The sequence below is a fragment of the Rhea americana genome, unplaced genomic scaffold (assembly GCF_003343005.1).
Source record: "Rhea americana isolate MKP2758 unplaced genomic scaffold, rheAme1 scaffold_33, whole genome shotgun sequence".
In the NCBI taxonomy this organism is placed as follows: Eukaryota; Metazoa; Chordata; class Aves; order Rheiformes; family Rheidae; genus Rhea; species Rhea americana.
This window is the reverse complement of record NW_028186457.1, coordinates 123,048-130,037: the sequence shown is the minus strand read 5'-3', so window position 1 is coordinate 130,037 and position 6,990 is coordinate 123,048. Positions and strand designations below refer to the sequence as shown.

Here is a 6,990-nt window from a genome sequence, read left to right as displayed (position 1 = left end):
CCGGGGCGGTGCGCGCCGGGCTGCCGGGCGCGCAGCACCGGTGCGCACCGGGCACCCTGTCTGCAGCGCGCTCCGCACACCGGGCCGCCCGGAGCTTTGCCCCGGGCACCCTTTGCCCCGGGCGCCCTGAGTGCTCTGCACCCCGAGCGAGCACTCTCGTCCGCGCACGGCTCCGCAGCGCTGGGCATCCGGAGCRCTGCGTGTCTGGGGCACTCTGCACCCGCTGTGCCCAGGGACATGTCTAGTGTCTGTGTCCAGGCTSCAGCCTGCACCCAGCCCTCCGCACCCTGCACTCTGCTCCCAGGACAGTGCCTCAGCCCACGCAGGTGCCCAGCAGACCCAGTACCCGGGAGGCAGGGCGCTGCTGCAGGGCAGACCCCAGCCGCCTGCCAGCCCACAGTGCCACAGTGCCCCAGAGCAGGGCCTGGCCAGTGCCTCTGCCCACCAGGGAACCCAGTGATGGTGAGGAGGAGGAGCAATGCCACCAGGGACCTGGGGCCTGGCGCAGATCACAGTGGCCCCTGCCTTTGGTTAAGCCCCTGAAGCGGGCTGAGGAGCGCAGGCAGGGGAGCGGCAGYGGATTTTCCATCAGCGCTTGTGTGTTGTTTCCCAGAAGGATCCTGTGACGGCCTGGGGATGGATGTGTGGCACAAGGGGGGACATGGAAGCCCTGTGAGCTATGCACAGTGCCAAAGTGCTCCGTGCCAGCCAGATTCCCAGTTCCTGAGTCACCAGTGCAGGCACTGTGTTTGCTGGAGACGCCGGCCATGCCCTGGGACTGGAAACTGGCGGTCTTGCTGCCCCTGACCCCAAGACCTGTCGTGCCGGGAGCTCCTGACAGTGCTGGATTTATGCTCCCAGCCCCACCACCTGCCTCTCTCCCCCCGASGAAACAACATGCCCCCACCGCCTGGCACCTTGCGAGCAGACAGCTGGAGGGTCTCCATGTCAACCACGGCCACCACAGCAAAACACAGCGGCCGGCGCCCCGTGGAGACAGGAGGAGGCTGAGGGCAGACTCTGGAACCACAGCCCGGACCGGGGCTGCACATACATCCCACCCACCCTCAGCACCCTCCTGACCATGGGATCCTGCCAAGCAGCCCCAGCCCTCTGCTCTTGCCAGCAGCATCACTCTCAGCTCAGCGCTGGGTGCTGCAGGGTCATCCCCAYGTTGTGCCACGGGTGGCTAGAAGTGCCTGGGGTCTTTTGCGCAGGGGGTGCCTGCTTCTAGGTGGGTGCCCAGAGCTGGTGGGTGCCCAGAGCCCATAGGTCCTGGGAGTGGTTGAGTGCCTGGAGCAGGGGGCTACCCAGACTGSGGGCGCCAAGGCGGAGGGTGTCGGGAACAGGCGGGTGCTGGGTGCCAGGGGTGCTGGGGGTGCAGGATGAGTGGCAGGGCCGGGTGGGGCCCTTGCCCACGCCCTGCGCAYGGCAAGCAAAGGGCAGCGCCTTGGCATGCCGCGGCTATTCCCAGAGCAGCACGACTTCCAGAAAAAGCTCCCGGAGGCTATTTCCGGGTGATCTCTGACTCTGCCCTGGCTGGATGCCGGGGTCTGTGCAGCACCTGCTGCAGCCAACCCCCCACCCCGTCACTGTGCTCCCGCTCCCGCCTGGGCCTGGCAATGTGCTGCTCCTGCCCCCCTGCCCCACAGACCCCCCCTCGGGTGCTCCACCACCCGCTCGGGGCTGGCTCCCACTTCTCCTCTGGGTGCTTGGCCACAGTGGCTGGGCTCCTGGGAGCAGCGCACCATGCTCTTTCCTACGCCCCGGCATCGGCAGGGCTGGCGTTGTGCAGCCTCTGCTCCRGGAAGCCTTCCCTGGGACAGTGGGCGGCGCTGGGCTTTGGCAGCTGGAGCTGAGCCTGCTGGAAGGAGTTAGGGGCTGAGACGTCCTGAGACAGAGTCTGTAAACAGAGCCGGTGCTTCAGGAAGTGCCGCCCCCTTCTCAGCTCCCATGCGGCTGTGGTGACAGCCAGACCCCCTCTGTGGGGCCTTGGCAGGGTGACCGCAGTGATGGCACGGCAGTGGCAGGCCGGCGCCGGAGAGAGCAGGGCGGTCCGCGTGGGAGACGCTGCATCCCCACGCCAGGTCACGTGTCTGAGCATGGGAAAGTGAAATCACTGCCTGGACATTGCTGGAGGCTGAGCAAACCGCCACGATGCCTTCCTTACATGAGCCACCAGCGATGCAGCGGGCWGGGGTGGTAACCACTACCTCATCTCACTGGCATGGGTGATGCCATCAAGGCCCGGGTGAGGGCAGCCAGACACCCCTGCATCCCAGTAAATCACTAGGGCAGCCAGCCCTACATCCTTATGGCCATGAGGGCAACTGGGCACCCCAGCATCTCCGGGGACCACAGGAGCAGATGTACATCCCCATGGACCACAAGGGTGGATGTACATCACCAGCATCCCCATGGACCGTGGGGGCAGCCCGAGAAGACTGGTGGAGGCAGGCTCCTATCTCCAACATCTGCATGGTCTTGTCCAGCATCAACGCAGGCCCTGAGGGGCAACAGGTGATCCCTAGGATCCACATAGACCAAGGGCCAACCAAACTCCCTCCAGCATCCGTGAAGATCATGGAGGGTTGCTGAACCCCCTCAGCACTGACATAGGCCATGAGGGCAACCAGATGCTCCCAGCTTCCCTGTGGCACTCAAAGGCAGCCAGTCATCCTCAGCATCCCCATTACCAGGGGGCACAGCGATGGGGATTTGGGAGAGCCAGAACCATGTGTGTGTCCCCACTGCCAATTTTGAGCCCTGCGGTGGGCGAGCAAGCAGAGGCAGCCACGGTGAGCAGTGGGTGCTATGGGTGCTGGGGCCGGGGTGGCAGGGTTGGAGCAGAGCCCTGGTGGGGCTGGAGCAGTATGCACGGCACCCAAAAGCTCCTGCAAGCCGGCCGGGCCGTRGTCCAGGCGGAGAAGGAGAACAATCTCCTATTTAGACAATAGCACGCGCCCAAGCGGGGCTGTCAGCGCCGGGGAATGGGCCGCACGGTCCTTCCCTGTTAGGGTAAAGGCGCCTCGGAGGCACATGGCTGTAAAAGGAGCGGGACTGAAGGAGGCGGCCGGGGGCCAGGAAGGAGGGGGACGGACGGCCTGGCTGCATCGTTCCCATCCATCCACTCCTCCGTGCTTAGCACAGCGGGTGCAGGGCCAGGCTAGAGAGGGTGCYGGGGGCCTGGGAGGGCCAGACCTCTCCTGGCGGCCCGCGGCGCTGTGGGATGGGGTTGGCACCTTGTCCCCACAGCCTGCCCAGCTCCAGGCCTGGAGGTGCCCACAGCCTGGGGAGGCTGTGCCCGGCTCCCCGTGCGGTTTAAATCCTGGGGGAGCAGGGGAGGCAGCAGGAGGGAGGGCCGGGGAGGAGGGGCGGCTGCAGGATGCAGCTGGCTTCGCTCATGGGGAAGTCACGACCGGAGTTGTTTGACATTCCAGCTCCTGCCGTCTTCCCGGCTGCAGCCTCCTCCCAAAGCCCAGGAGGAGCTGGGGCCGAGCCAGCGCTGGGGCCTGGAGATGGGCCTGGAGCTTGGTTCCCAGGCTTGGCCAGCCTGGGTCAGCCTGTCCTGGGCCAGAGCCGCAGGGAGGGCAAACCAGCTGGGTACAGTGGGAGGCAGCTCTCCTCCTGGTCTCAGTGCTCCCCACACCACCCTGGTGCTCCTGCAATGTCCCACTGTCCCTGCRCTGCAGGCAGCACTGTGTTGCTTTCTGCAGCCCCTGGGTAGTCAGCTGACTCGCACTGCTTGAGCAGGGTCCYTGGRTGGGRCYRCATGGRGCAGGGTCCCTGGGATGGGACCACACGGAGTAGGGTCCCTGGGATGGGACCACATGGAGCAGGGTCCCTGGGTGGGGCTGCATGGGGCAGGGTCCCTGGGATGGGACCACACGGAGTAGGGTCCCTGGGATGGGACCACATGGAGCAGGGTCCCTGGGTGGGGCTGCATGGAGCAGGGTCCCTGGGATGGGACCACATGAAGCAGGGTCCCTGGGATGGAGCTGCATGGGGCAGGGTCCCTGGGATGGGACCACATGGAGCAGGGTCCCTGGGTGGGGCTGCATGGGGCAGGGTCCCTGGGATGGGACCACACGGAGTAGGGTCCCTGGGATGGGACCACATGGAGCAGGGTCCCTGGGTGGGGCTGCATGGAGCAGGGTCCCTGGGATGGGAGAGCACAGGCCCAGGTCCCATTTTCCTCCTCGCCTGCTTCCTGTGCTTTGAGATCCTGTGAGCAGACGGGGATTTCCTAAGAGGGTGCGGAAAGGCCGATGCATTTGTCTGCCCTCCCCGCACAGTCTGGGGCCTCTGCCCCCGCTGAGACAGCCCGTAAGGCTCYGGGCAGCTGAGGAAAGGCCACTTGAAAAAGACTGACCTCGAGCAGGGTCAGTGAAACACACCTCTTTTAACCCATTTAAGCCACTTCCCCTCCTCGCATCGCAGCCCGAAAGTGCATTTTCCCTCCCGGGGACACCTCACCTCCCTTCCCCCTGCAGGCCCCCAAAGCCCCCCTGCTGCTCGCTCCCTGCTCTCAGCTTGCCACCAGCMGGCTGCACTGGGGCTGGGAGGCATAAGGTGCTGGGCAGCCCTGGGGAGCTGGGCAGGCTGCTACAGTCCTATCAGGCCCCAGGGCAGGGTGCTCAGCACTGCTGGACACGCCACCCATGGGGACCCTGCCCAGCAACCTACCCTGCTCCCCCAGTTGGTAGGGCAGTGGGATGCGGTCAAGATGGCGATGGTGTGGTTGGCACTGTGATGGTCTGGCTCCGTGGGTCACCCCACATTAACATGGGACCCTGCCAGCCTTGAGGATGCGCCCGTCCCCGAGGGCTGGAGCACATCCCTGTCTGGGTCAGAGCCGGCCTGGGGGCTGGCGGAGCAGGAGAGCAAGCGTGCTGGGACTCGGGGATGCACAGGCGCACTCGGAGCAGGGCCAGGAGAAGGAAGGATGCTGTATGTTTTTCCATCTTCTCCCCCCTCCATCCCCCAAGCTCCCCTTTCCCTCCCCCCCCCACCCCGTGCTGGGATGAAACAACCCCATCTGGAAATACCTTCCCTTTTAAAGGCAGGCTCCGCCAGGCAGCGTGCACCGTCCGGGAAGCCACGGCATTACGCTGCGTCCAGGCGGCCTGGAGGGGCTCCAGAGATGCGGGGCTTTGGGGGGGCTGGCCGGGATGCAGGGCCTGGAGCCTCCTGCCCACCTGCACGGCCGYGGGCTGGCAGAGAGCAGGCGGGAGCCACCTCCGGGCGACGGGCCGCCCCGGAGCACCGCGGGAAGCTACCCAGGTGGGGCCCTGGGTGCGGCCCGCAGGCAGCTCCGCGGGCTGGGGGGCTGCARCATCCTCCGTGCTGGGCTCAAGGGCAGGGGAGGTGGCCCCCTTCACCACCGCACCAGGCTGTGCCCCAACCCTCAGCCCGGCTTGGGCGATGCCCGGGGCACAGCACGGCGTCGCGCAGCTCCGCAGTGGGCTGTGGCAGCCCCTCGCCGCTCCGTGCCCTCGGCAGCACGGGTGACGGGGGCCTGCTCCCAGCCGTGCCCCGGCTCAGGGGCCTTGGCTTGGCGTGCTGGCCCCATGCCTGGCGGCCCGTAAACGAGGACTAGCTGCGGCCTGGGCTGCAGGTGCCCGGCTCTCTGCTCCCGTGCAGGGGTCCCCGTTGCACCCCATCCTTGGGGACGGTGATAGCCTTGACCTACTGGTGCTGAGCTGGGAGGTGGTGCCTGCTGCCTTCGCCTGACCCTCAGCTGGGCCCTGGGGGGTGCTCCCCATCCTGGGGAGATCTGGGGAGCTGGGCAGGACTTTTTGTTCCCACAAGTACCGTAGGGCTGAGGGGGAGGCAGAGGGGGCAGGGCAGAGCTTGCCAGACCCTAGCTGGCCTGGGGACCTCGTCTCGTGCTCGGGGGGCTGAGGATCGGGGGGCCAAGGATCGGGGGCCAGGACTGCTCCGGGCAGAGCCCCTGGCCGGCTGTGCTCTCCCTGTGCACGGCGCTGGACGGGTTAACAGGGTGCCTCCCCCAGGCTATAAATACCGCCCGTGTCCCAGGGCATGAGCTACTGAGGCTATTTTGGTTGGGTGCCTGCTGCTTCGGGAATGTGCCAGAGCAAGGACCCAGGTGCTGATGTCACCGGGCCGCTCTGGACTCAGCACCTGCTCTGGGTCACTCAGCACCACCCTGGAGGTGCCCAGCCCTGGGCCCGTGCTCAGCCCCACCTTGGCCCCCATGCAGTGGGGAGAGGGTGGTGGGGTGGTGGGATCAGCCCCAGCATGCTCAGGGCAGGGACCCCCCCACGCTGCCCCCCTCAAGGCTCCCACCTCGGGCCCCTCACTGGGGCATGTCCCTCTGAGCCTTGCCCTGTGCTGAGAGCTGAGCCCGAGGTTCTTGCTGTGGGGCAGGCCACTGCGCTCCCAGGAGGATTTTGGGGTGCTCAGGGCCAACTGGGGGAATGTGGCCACCGGYACATGGGGTCTGGCTCAAGGAGGAGCAAATCACAGGATCACAGAATGGTTTGGGCTGGAGGGGACCTCTGGAGATCACCAAGTCCAACCCCCCTGCTGATGACGGTGTGGAGTCCCTTTCCCCCCCCCCTTGGCCTCAGCCCCAGCTGTGTGTCTGTCCCGGCACTCTGGCGTGGTGCCCTGTGCCCTCACTGGGGTTCTGGCAGTGCTCGGGGGGGGGCCCATCAGGCTGCCCCCCTTGCCCCCCCACTGACAGGCCCCAGGTGGGGCAGGGCAGCAGTGGYGCTGGAGGGGCTGTTGCACAGCGGGGTCCAGGGGTGCCCCCGGGTCCCCGGCTCGCTCCGGCCACGCGTGGCCCCGGCGGGGCAGCGGTGGCCTGGCGGGGGGCCGTCCCGCAGGTGAGGGGGCCGGCGGTGGCGGCGGGGCGGGCGCCCGCCCGCGGCCCCGGCAGGAATCCCCCAGCTGTCCGGGAGCAGGAGGGGCCGGTGATGTCAGCAGGATACAAATAGCCGGCGCGCGGGTCCCCTCCCGACGCCT

The 6,990-nt window shown here is 67.1% G+C and overlaps 1 protein-coding gene across 1 annotated transcript in view; it reads right to left on the bottom strand.

Annotated features, from left to right (window-relative positions):
• Positions 1–6,990, bottom strand: part of DNPEP (aspartyl aminopeptidase) — a 15,859-nt gene that overhangs the window by 6,420 nt on the left and 2,449 nt on the right. The window lies entirely within an intron of this gene.